Here is a 13,143-nt window from a genome sequence, read left to right as displayed (position 1 = left end):
CTCAGGGAGATTTATCATTTAGAGAACAAATTTCTACTTTTCAGTTAGAGAGAGAGAGAGGGAGGGAGGGAGGGAAGGAGAGACAGAGACAGAGAAACAGACGGAGAGACAGAGACATACAGAGAGAGAGAGAGAGAGAGAGAGAGAGAGAGAGAGAAGAGAAGGAGAGAAGGAGACGAGAATGGGGGTTGGTGGTGGAATCTAACTGCATAGCCCAGGTCAGCCTCAAACTCACAATCATCCTACCTTACCCTCTCAAGAGCTGGGATCACAGGCGAGCACCATCACACTTGCAATGTTTTAAATTGGGATTCATGATTCCTGCCTGTTCTCTTTGGGGACAGTAGCTTTTCCTACACAGGTTAGTCCTCAACAAAGTTAAGAGATTCAACGTGTTCCCTAGAAATGGCATTTAAAGGTGCTCTCATTGATTTCTTTTCCTTTTCCTTTTTTGTTTTCACATCAGATGGGTAATGTGCCCATGGCCTAAGATTTGGGGGAGGCACATGTCACACAAACCCATGAGAACCCCAATCATCAGGGTTGTTTTTGTTTTGTTTTCGTGTGTTTGCTTTTTAAAAGGCACAAACTACCCAGGCAAAGATGGAAACTTAAATAAACTAGGTAAATCCAAATTACTGCCAACCAACATCTGATTCCCTTCTCGGGTCATAGAGACAGGTGCTCTAGCAGTTCTACCCCAGGTCCTGTCTATGTCTTTTGCTTTGTCTCCTTCTCCTCCTGAGCCAGCCTTGCGTCTCCCTCCACAGGTTATGTCCTTGTAAGTGACAGAAGGTGACTCACCCTTCCGGGTCCTGGTAGTTGACATTGAATCTGATTAAGGATCATAGCAGTCAGGCTGTACTATCTCAATCAATATAGCCTCCTAATTTAAACAATTTTTTTAAATGGTGCCAGTCCTGAGGCTGAACTCAGGGCCTGAGTGTCGTTTCTGAGATTCTTTTTTCCCCAAGGCTAGTGCTCTACCATTTGAACCACCATGTCACTACTGGCTTTTTAATTGTGAAAATACTGTACAGAGGGGTTACAATTACATGGGCAAGATAATGAGTAAATTTCTTATCAAGCATTGTAGCCTCCTCCTTTGTTTCCCCTTCCCATTCCTTCCCATCTACCCCTGCCCCCCCCAATCCTCCTCCCGCTATCCCCAACCCCCCACCAAGGTTGTAAAATTTGTTTTCGACCTAACGACTTGTACTTCTCATTGTTGCAATGGGTCCACCTGTATCCCTATTTAAACAATTTGTTTTTCCCCTTCCCCTCCACAAATTATACCAACATCAAATACAGCAAAAGCAGGGGTTATAGTGTGGGGGAGGGACATACAAAGCAACAAAGAAATAATCTTATAAATGTGTTAGAAACAATCACATGAAAGAAAAAAAAACATTTGAATATATATCTTAGGGTTCATTTTGCCTAACATCAAGTTATCTGACCTTTTCTGCTTGACTCAGACATATACTAGATATTGCAAATAAGGGAAATCATGGGACCTATGTTTCTTTGGGCCTGGCTTACTTCACTTAATATAATTTTTTCCAAGTCTTTCCATTTCCTAACAAATGGGGCAATGTCATTCTTTCTGATGGAGGCATAGAATTCCATTGTGTATATATACCACATTTTCTTGATCCATTCATCTACTGAGGGGTATCTGGGTTGGTTCCATATCTTAGCTATGGTAAATAATGCTGCAATAAACATAGTTGTGCTGGTAGCTTTAGTGTGGTCTTGTTTGTAAGCATTTGGGTAAATGCCCAAAAGTGGGATTGCTGGGTCATAGGGGAGCTCTATGTGGAGTCTTTTGAGGAACCTCCATACTGCTTTCCAAAGTGGTTGAACAAGTTTACACTCCCACCAACAATGAAGTAAGGTTCCCTTCTGTCCACATCCCCTCCAGCATCTGTTGTTATTAGAGTTATTGATTTTAGCCATTCTAACTGGGGTGAGGTTGTTGTTTTGATTTGCATTTGTTTTATGGCTAGGGAGGTTGAGCATTTCTTCATGTATCTATTAGCCATCCTTCTTTCCTCTTCAGAGAAATTTCTCTTTAAGTCTTTAGCCCACTTATTTATTGGGCAGTTGTTTCTTTGAAGATTTGTTGTTGGGGGATTTAATTTTTTGAGTTCCAGGTATATTTTAGATATGAGACCTTTGTCCATTGTATGGCTAGTGAAGATCTTCTCCCAATCCATGGGCTTTCTATTGATCTTGCTAGCTATGTCCTTTGCCATGCAGAAGCTCTGCAACTTCATGCAATCCCATTTGTCCAACCTTTCTTTGATTTGTTGTGTTTCTGGGTCTCTATTAAGAAAACTTAGGCCTGTGCCAAGGAGACCTAGGGTTTCTCCTATTCCATCCTGTAATGTTTTCAGAGTGTCTGCTTTGACTTGAAGGTCTTTGATCCATTTGGAGTTGATTCTGGTGCAGGGTGATATATAAGGATCTAGCTTTAGTTTTCTACAAGTAGTTAACCAATTTTGATTTTTCTGAGTAATTTATTGGAAAGTAGAGTCTCACAGACTTTCCTGCTTGGGCTGGCTTTGAACCACTCTCCTCAGTTCTGTCTCCTGAGTAGCTAGGATTACATTTTTAAATGTAAGCAATCTGGCCAACAAGTTGAGCATTTCTGTGAGGTTTTAATCACTCCAGCTACCCCAGGCACTAAAATCCTGCGTGAAACATTTAATCATACTATTCCAAGCCATACTGCTATTGATTGCAACCCCAGAAAGGGCTTCATTTAACCTAGGACATTGGGAGGCAACAAAATAATTCATCAAAGTGGACTCCAATCAGCCTAATGCCATGGAACATGCAAATTGTGTAACTAATTTTTCTTTTTCTGATTCTTAGCTTACCCAAGGGATCAGAACTGGTTTTCCATGCAGTTCATATGCAAAGGTGGGGGGAAGGGGAGCTTGGGTCTCTTTTACAAATAGTATCTGGTTCATTAAAAACAAACCAGGTGGTCTTCCAGTTTATTAATCTCATGTCACTTTTTTTTTCTCTTCAGAGCTGAGGCTTGAACTCAGAGTCTTGCATTTGCTAGGTAAGTGTTCTTGCACTGAGCTAACCCCCCCCAATTTTACCTTCTGTCATCTTGCTCTGGGTGATTCAGCTTCCTTGAGCCCAGTTTACCCTGGACAGTGGCAGGAATGAGGTCAGAAGTGTGCATGTGGGTGGAGGATGTCCCAGAATTGCAACTCATATCCCTTGGGTGATCAATCACTTGTCTTTCCCTGAAAAGAAACCCAGAGGCTGCTCACGTCCATCCACTTAAAACTTTTAGACCAAGGTCTCAGATTCCCCAAAGGAGAATGAATAGTCTGCCTTCCTCAGTTCAGCCAGGCAAGAAACGTGTGACCCAACCAGTTATTTGGGTAAGAAGACAATTGACGTACAAAAATTCCCTATAAAGATATATTAAAAGAAGAAGGAAAAAAATATCTTAACCCAAATTATACTGCCTGATTGGCATAATTGTCTCTAGTAGACACAACCCTAATCACTGAGTCTGAATATTGTTCCATGTACATAATGAAGGATCATAATTACCTAAAGTACTCATTATTTCTAAAATTATTTTATGCCACATTGTGAATAATCCCAGGAAGAAAAATGTCATCTAAAAACAAGGTAAGAGAGCACAATTCTCTCAAACTCAATGAACACATTTTGAATACTTAGGATACATTCTGTGCTCTGCCACATGCTTTGGCTTCTTTAAGAATAACTCAGTGAAAAATTGGTTGGGAGCCTTTTAATTCCCCATTCTAGTCAGCCCATACAAGGCCCTCAAAGTCCTTTGGTACATGATGGGACAGATCTGTATGCTTCTTGTCAGCTGCCCAAGGCCTCTCTCCCTGTGTTGATAATGTTATATGCCCTGTCAAGGGTATTTCAAATGGCCCTTGTGTTTCTGTGTGTGTGTGTGTGTGTGTGTGTGTGTGTGTGTGTGTGTGCGTGTGTGTGTTACAAATATACAAATGGCTCTTGGCAATAAAAGATTTCCCTACCGCTTTCTTAAAAAACAAAGAACCGGAGGATGGTGTTTTCATTTTGGATGGTTTCAAAACCAGTGAAGATCAGCAATAGAAAAAAAAAAATGACAACCAAGTTTTAAACCCACCTCCCCTGCCTGCAGATGCTGATTGCTGGACCCAATGGCATGCAGGCTTCAGGCATGTTCATTTGAGAGTTATGAACAGTTTCAAAATCAGGTACTTGAGTCAACAATAGGAAATGTTAAAGTTAGGATAGTTAAACCGAGTGTGACTGTGTACGTGTGTAACCCACTACTCAGGAAGTTGAGGTAGGAGGATCATGAGCCTGGGCTACATTTTGTGTCAAATTTTGAAAAGAGATGAAACCGGGCACAGGTGGCTCACACCTAAAATCCTAGCTATTCAAGAGGCTGAGGTCTGAGAGTCACGGTTCAAAGGCAGCCCTAGCAGGAAAGTCTGTGAAAATTCTTTTTTTTTTTTGGCGGTTGTGGAGCTTGAACTCTGGGCTTGGGCGTTGTCCCTGCGCTCCTCAGTTCAAGGGCAGCACTCTACAGCTTGAGCCACAGCGCCACTTCCAGTTTTCTAGTAGTTTATTGGAGATAAGAGTCTCTCACAGACTTTCCTGCCCAGGCTGGCGTTGAACTGTGATCCTCAGATCTCAGCCTCCTGAGCAGCTAGGATTACAGGCCTGAGCCACCAGCTCTCGGCTGTGAGATTCTTATCTACAATTAGTAGTAAAATCAGCTCTGGGACAGTGCCCAGGATTGGCTCATGTGTACACGCTTCTGTGTACACGCTTCTGCACACACACACACACACACACACACACACACACACACACACACACACACACACACTTAAATAAGGGTCATTCATTTTGTGGATCTCTATTTCTCTGCATTTGTAAAATGTCAGCCATCAGAGACAGAAAATTCCAGAGCTCATTAAGACAGTAGATGGTAGATGTTTTAGATGTTTCACTTTGGAAAGAAAATAGGCCACTTAGTGGATAAACCTTGGCTTGCTCCTAGCTACCACTGTGAACTCAAACTAACCTTGTGAACTCAGGGTCTTCTATTTGCTAGGCAGGTGCTTTAGCAGGTGAAGCAGCCCCAAAATCAAGATTTTACTTCTGTCCAGTTCCCTGTTGGCTGATTAGATTGATTTAATTTAGTTCAACTTATGAAACGTGATTGGGCAACTACGATGTGACAGATATTCTCTGAAGGAGCCCGCAGACAAGACATAATAAACAAATAGCTAGGCAGGGACAAATTGTAATGAATTTCTCTAAATTCCAGCACTGTCAAGGTAAAACCAGAGAAATAACAGCATGGTTCTGTGAAGATTTATTGGCCATTCTTATTGTTGGTAAACTCTTGAACCAGGGGAAAAAAAATCACTCTAGTGAATAAAAACAGGTATTTGTCTCCAGGTACACCATTCTCTTTGATCTTTGTAATTACTCACACTATTTTGGATTTTCTAAACTGAGTAAATATATACATATATAACAATATATTATAATATATGACATATAACATATTTATACATTATATATAGGTAATATATGTATATATAACATATTAATATAATATATAACATGATATAACATATATTACTGTAACAATATGAAAAACGTTAGATAATTGGGAACCAACACAAAACAAAAACAGAACACAATTATCCCCCTTCACACAATCCTCTGTCCTTCTCTTTCATCAGATCCAACTGTGATGGCCACATTCTTTAAATTAATGCAAGCAGAACAGGTGTAATAGCAGCTTAGAAACTTAATAGGACAAGACTGAGATAGCAAAACTCAAACTTGGTCATTATTTTCTTGTTTTTCAGTTGAGGATAAGACTCTGCCACCAAAGTCTACAGAATGGTGACTATCTCAGTAACTGAATTGAGGTGATATTTCGCAGTCAGTCAAGCTAGTTTGGGCCACTACAGTGGCTATGGCTATGGATAGACTTGAACTCTGTGAATGACTGGTAGATTCCCTTCCTCCCTTTCCCCCCAGAACATCTCAGTTTCCCATGTTCAAATGCAGAGCTGAAGGGAGAAAGAGGTCAAATCCCAGTTGCATTTCTCTGATGGAGGAATAGGAGGTTGGATGAATTCAGTGTGAAGTGGAGTTGTAGCTGCTACCAAGCTGTAGGGGGTCTTGGAATATGTGACTTAGCGTCTTGTGATTGAGGGATCTTGGTATTCTTGGATACATTGATAGGCAAATTATAAATGGTGAGTTGGGAGCAAGACTGAATAAACACATTTTAGCACATGGATTTTATGTTCTCGAGGAAGAGGGCTTACTTGATTTGATTCTCATTTTCTGCCAAATGCCACCTCCATACCAAGCATGGTCAAAATAACCTATAATGACTTGTTGAATTGTGCATATGCTACCTGCTTTTGCAGTCCCCATGGGAAACCGTGAAGGATGTGTTTACACGGGTAGAGTTCCCTGCTTTGCCCTGTGGCTATTACTATTGGATAAATCTCCTGGGCTCTGTAGAAACAATTGCAAAGTGTTATAGTGTCTGATTGCTTAAAGGACAATTGCAATGATTGTTTCCAAAAGGCCCCTGCCTTTAGGGTGCAGATGAATTGTAATAGTCAAGGATGAAAGAGTCCTTTAGTGCCATGTTTTTGTGTCCCTGGAAAAATGACATGCTGAAAAAAGAATAAATACATTCTAATAGTTTCAGTGTTCCATGTGAGAACAGAAGCATTGTTGATTTTGTTTAAATAAAAAAGTTATTTCACAACCCATTGGCTAATGTTTTATCAATATTGTCATTTTATTACATTTTTCATATGCACACAAGCATAAACACAATAGTACTTTATCCACACCCACAAGAAATAGTTCAGGAGAAGAAATCAGATATAATTATATATACAATGGAATTCGATGCCTCCATCAGAAAGAATGACACCGCCCCATTTGTTAGGAAATGGAAAGATTTGGAAAACATTATATTAAGTGAAATATGTCAGGCCCAAAGAAACACAGCTCCCGTGGTTTCCCTTATTTGCAATAACTAGTATATGTCTAGGACAAGCAGAGAAGGTAAAAAGCTATGTACATATGACCATATAAGATGATGCTAAGAGAAATGAAGCCCAAGATAGGGACACAAGAGATTTTATCTTTGTTGTTGTTGTTTTTAATGTACTTATAATGTACTGTGTGATTTTTTTGTTTCTTTTGTATGATCTTCCTCCATGGTATAACCTCTGTTTTCACTTTATTTGATTCAGGTGCCCTGCATCTTGCATATACATTTTTCTAATTTGAGGAGGGGAAGGGAATTAGCAAAATGCTGAAATAAGAATACAGGTCGATCCATTGTAACAATGAGATCTACAAGACACTATGTTGAAAATGAACTTTACAGCTTGGTGTGGGGGGAAGGTAGAGATGGTAGATGAAAAACAAAGGAGGAGGTAACAATGCTCATAGGAAATGTACTCATTACTTTACTCATGTAAGTGTAACCCCTCTGTACAGTATCTTTACAATACAAAAAATATATTTAAAAAATAAACCCCAAACCAAAAAAGAAATCAGATATAATATATAACATAAGTAGAATAATTATAATAGTGTAATAATATATTATTACAAATGTAAGTAGTATACATAAATTATAAAAAATACAAATAATAATGTAAATTTTTAAAACTGAATATTTTTTCATGCATGCCACAATCATATCTGAGTATTTTTCTTAATTTTTCATTAATGTAGGCTGATTCAGTGGTATGTCTGAAAGGATAGAACATATAAAAAAAGGCAAATGACAAAAGACAAAAGTAGCTCATGCCTTTAATCCTAGCTACTCTGGAGACTGAGATCTCAGGATCATAGTTCAAAGCCAGCCCAGGCAGTAAAGTTCATGAGAATCTTATCTCCATTTAACCAGAAAAAAGCCTGGAATAGTAGTGTGGCTCAATTGGTAGAACATTAAAGTAAAAAAGCTAAAAGAGCTCAGATATGAGTTCAAGCCCCAGCACCAACATACACTTACACATACCACAAGAAAAAGGAACAAGATGGGTAGCACGATAATTATCCTAATGAAACAAAATGAAATTCTCCAGATGTTGAGGCTGATGCATCATTAATCACATCTGGTTAAAAGAAAACAACAACAACAACAAAAACCTTGATAGTGTTCTCTGACAGGGCACAAGACAACATAGTCACATATTAGGTTACTTCTCTAAGTTTTGGGATTTCCTAAGGATGAATTTATTACGATCTAAGCCTTGTTTCTTTTCTACAAAGTTTATAAACTTCTTATATGGCATACAGAAGAACACCTAAAGGTTGGGTCATAGAAAACCTATCCAGTTGGCCAGTAGAAAGAACTGATGGGAAACACTGGAGAGTAGAACAATCAGGCATCTGACAAAGCAGAGGCCCTATGTGCTGTCATTTTGGGCTACATATTTTAGGAAGAACATAATACATGTGAGTTTATGTCACTATTCCTTAACATCAAAGCCCACTAGTGACAGATATCTAGGTTCCTAAGCCTAGAATATGGCATAAAATGGAAGAGTCAACACTTTGGGCTCAGAGCCAAAACCTCCCATACTTCCATTCACAACCAGGATAAGGTATTGGTCCAAATTAGACCACTTGGAGGGGTTTTGAAAAAACACAGAGGATCCAATTACTTGGCTTGCCTGAAATCATCTGTAAGTCAATGAATTCATGAACCAAAGAAACAAGATACGTGCCAGTGTTTCAGATACAAACTCAGATTTTTCATGTTGTTTTTCTCACCAGTTGTGGACCCTTTGCCACCCATCTGTGGAGTGGAAATAAAGAATAAAGGTTAAATGTCATATTTGGTAAGATTCATTATAACATTAAAAGTTTATTATAGAATATTAAAAATAGTTAAAAGAGTAAATGCATTTTTTTTATAGTTCAAGTAGGTTGGCATTACTGCCAGACACTTGTCAGTGTTGGGGATTCAAAAGATAAAGGAGAAACAATTTCATGATCCAAGAAAATAGGTGTTCCTTAGACAAATACAATTTGATAAATGCTACGCAAATAAAATGTTTCAAAAGTATGAGCAGGTGAGGAATCAGTCATAACTCTCCCTGGAACGTTTCCTGGCAGGAAGTCTGCTTTTGTTTTTCTCAAAGTTCCCAAACTTGCCTAGGGCTTCATTTCTGTCAGCTGTCTATTTCTCAAGTACTCACTAGTATTTCTTAGGAGGTCATTTTCCTGAGGTTCTTTTCCGGGTCACCACTCCTAACAGAAGGCCTCAAATCAGAGTCCCCGACTACACAAATGGGACGCAAATCATTTGTAAGCCTTAGAAAGGTTTCTTTAATCAACAACTATGTGGCCCTAGATCTTTCTCTTTCTTCTTTTGAAAATCTTTTGTGTTCATATCTTGCTATTTTTGTTGATACAAACTTTTCCAGGTGGCTTGTATAAATGTGCACATCTAAGAAATTTTTTCTGACTCAACTATCTTTCCCACTTAATAAACACGACAGAAGAGTCAATCCCACTAATTGAATATATGCTAAAATGTGAATTTATACCATGTAAGTGAAAATACTTTCAAATGAGAAATATTATACAGATTCACTACAATCTCTTAAAAATTTACCAGTGACATTCTTCCCAAAACTAGAAAAAAAACCTCTAAAATTTGTATGGAACCAGAAAGAATATTGACTAACCAAAGCAATGAAGAACAAAACGGAAGCTAATTCATTACCTGATGATCATAGTATTTGCATTTAAAAAAAGACATAAACTAATGGAAAGAATATAGAGAGTCAACTGATATTCAATGCAGATGCTATGAACATGCACTGGAGAAACAATTGTCTTTTCAGTAAATAATGCTAGGAAGATAGACCATGCACATATAGCAGAATGAAGTTAAACTGCTGTCTGTCCTCATGCAAAACTCAAGGTGGGAGGAAGGATGGCAGAGATGACTGCTATGAAGACATATTGTGCACATGAACTGGCATGTGGAATTGAAGTTCCTTCGTACAATTATTTAAAGATTTAAAACGTTTAAAAGTAAGGCCTGAAACAGTGAAGCACCTTGAAGAAAACATGAGAAATGCTTCATGGTGTTGGACAGGGCAAGGAATTTATTTTTTGGACAAGACTTCAAAATACAGGAAGCAAAGGGAAAGTAGACAAATGAGATCTCATCTAATTAAAAAAGCTTCTGAACAGCAAAGAAAACAATCAACAGAGTCAAGAGACAACATACAGAATGATATAATATTTACAAACTGCATCTACCTACATCTGATAAGGGGTTAATCACCAGAATTTTATTTATAATAAATTCAACTAGGTCAATAGCACATACCCATCCCTGAAATAATCTCCTCTCCCTTTTTTTGGGGGGGGGGGCAGTATTGGGATTTGAACTTCTCTCCTCACACTTTCTACTCCTCCTATTGCTAAGTCACACTCCCAGTCCTGTTTAATGCTGGTAATTTTGCTTCCTGTCCAGGTGTTATCTGTTTATGTTATACTTCCCATCATAACTAGAAACCAGGCACATCCCACAATGCCCAGCTTTCCGTTGACAAAGGGGTCTCACGAACTTTTATTCATTTTGTAATCCTTGAAATCTCAGCCTCCCACGTAACTTGGAATTACAGGCTAAGGGGTAGGGATATGGCTCAAGTAGTATAGTACCTCCTTAGTAAGCATGAAGTCTTGAGTTCAAATTCCAGTACCATTTGAAAACAACAACAAAACAAAATAAAGCAAGGACAGAGGGTGTGGCTCCGCAGTAGAGCGCTTGCCAGGTGTGTACAAGGCTCTGGGTCTGACCACCAAACAAAAACAAACCACAACAAAAAGCCCAGCACTTATGATTCATCTTTGTAATTCTAGCTACTTGGGATGCTGACATTGGGAGGATCACAGTTCCAAAATAGTCGGAGCAGAAAAGTCCGTGTGACTCCATCTCCATGAAAGGGAAGCTGATTGAATGACAGGTGCCTGCGATTCTGGCAACCATAAGAATCCTGACATAGGTGAATTGCAGTCTGGGTACATGCTCAGGCAGGAAGCAAGCCCCTATCTTAAAAATAACCACTGAAAAACTCAGAGGTAGAGCACCAATCAGCCTAGCAAACATGACGTTATGAGGTTTGAACCTAGTACTGACAAAAAAAAATGTATCAGGAAGCATAATAAAATGTAAACTCAGTCAGAGACTCAGTTTCAAATCACTAGGATTTAATAACATTATTACATCATTAGACATCTATTGGTACCTAGTTCCTTCTGCTTTAAAGTTGTTTTTTTTTTCCTAAGACAATGAACCTGGTACAGTTTCTGATACCAAGGAACTTTATAAATATTTACTTAATGAATAAGTGAATGAATGACTCATAAAATTAGCCCACCTATTATTTATGCTTATAGAGATAAAGAAATACATTAGCCACAAATAGTTTAAGGGATATCATCATTGTGTAAATGTTATCAAGTTGTGGAGTGGGATGTGTCTGACTGATTTCCATTTTCCAACTTCTTGTTTACTTTGAATTTTGTTCCCAAGTAAGTCCCTCTTAGTGAGCATCTTAGCAGTAGATTTTGCACATCTAGACCCACAATGAAGAAAACCACATGGAATGAAAGGAAACAAACTCAAGAGACCAAGTAATTATCAGGAGACCCATGAAGCATGACCTGTAAGGATAGCTACCTGCATCACAGATGCTACATAGGCCAGGTCTCCACACTTCAAAATTTCCAAGAGTTTGGTAGAGCTATCCTACAGCAATGCTTTATGGGGCTAAGTACAACTTTTCACTGGGGAGCCTGTTAAATATATGGATGTCCAAGGCTTCACTTTTGACCCACTGGGTTTCTGAAAGAAGGCCAGAATCTGCATTTTAACATCTTTAGTATTCAGCTTGGTCCTGGATCCCACTTCAGGCCAGCAGCCCATCTGGATCCAGCCTCTCAAGTTCTGTCTTGGCAAAGGGAGTGTTAGTGGTTTACAAGAAGGAAAATATAGGAACGGGAAGTTCTCGTTCCATTCTAATCAAATTTTGATTGGTGAATGAAAGGAGAATCCATAGCCATATGGTACAGATGTGGTTGGGAGGATCTAACTGCAGTATTTACACGGGTGTTTGCCTGGACTACCTCCAAATCTCTATATTCTTCCCCAACCCCCAATATTTTCACTTATAATACAAAGAACAGTTTACCAAGTCATTAATCATATCTTTAAAAATAAAATCTTAAATTAACGCTCCAATTCCCCATCATGTGGAACAACTATAATTTAGGTAATCCTTCCTCTCTAGTTGGATTTGGGGGGGGGGGGGAAGAAAGTAAACGGGAAACAGGATCTTTGTATGTCCTAGGCCGGCCAGTCTACAGTTAAGTTCTTTACTAACTCACAATTTTTTTTCTCTAATAAAATAGGATGAAAATATTCTACTAACTGGACTTAGAATTCTATTTAGAGAGGAAACTGTCTTTGTTCAGAAAACAACCATGAAAAGACAATTCTTAAAAGCAGTCAAAGAACTTTATGAAAATGAATTGCAACTCTAGTCTTAGCTTGTTATATCAGTGTGCTTTTAAAACAATATCTCCCACTGAACCCAATATAATGAATGGCACACCTCTGCTTTGTGGGAAGAATGGACTGGGCAGAGGATGAAGGGAAGAGTTCGAGTTAGGGGAGAAGCAAGAGGAGAGAAGAAAGGAGCCACTATTATGCATGCATGAGATCAAGTGTCCAGATGTGCACTGAAGTGGCAGCGAGAACCCCAGTGCCCAAGAACTTGCAGAAGTATCAGAGGAGAGCACTGTGTTTGCCTAAGGACATAGGACTTAGGCCAATTTTATTTTAATTTTGAAAGGTCAAGATGATCTCAGCTGACATCAGTGAAATAAATAACACTGACAAATAGCACAAAGCTAGGTTTTGTGTTTGATCCATTGAGAAGTCTTTGTTTTGTAATAGTGGAGATGTTGGCATGTGTGTATATGTCATCCTCAGTCACAAAAATTCTCTGCCTACTCATTAAAGAAAAGCCCTAGCTTGTTTTGGTTTGGTTTTGC

The 13,143-nt window shown here is 38.8% G+C and overlaps 1 pseudogene; it reads right to left on the bottom strand.

Moving 5' to 3' along the window:
• Positions 1-460: 460 nt before the first annotated feature.
• Positions 461-554, bottom strand: LOC122113354 (annotated as a pseudogene).
• Between the last annotated feature and the right edge of the window lie 12,589 nt (positions 555-13,143).

The sequence above is a fragment of the Dipodomys spectabilis genome, unplaced genomic scaffold (genome assembly GCF_019054845.1).
Source record: "Dipodomys spectabilis isolate Male_0828 unplaced genomic scaffold, ASM1905484v1 ptg000096l, whole genome shotgun sequence".
Classification (NCBI taxonomy): domain Eukaryota; kingdom Metazoa; phylum Chordata; class Mammalia; order Rodentia; family Heteromyidae; genus Dipodomys; species Dipodomys spectabilis.
Note: the sequence above shows the minus strand (reverse complement) of the source record. Positions and strands in the feature narration are given on the sequence as shown.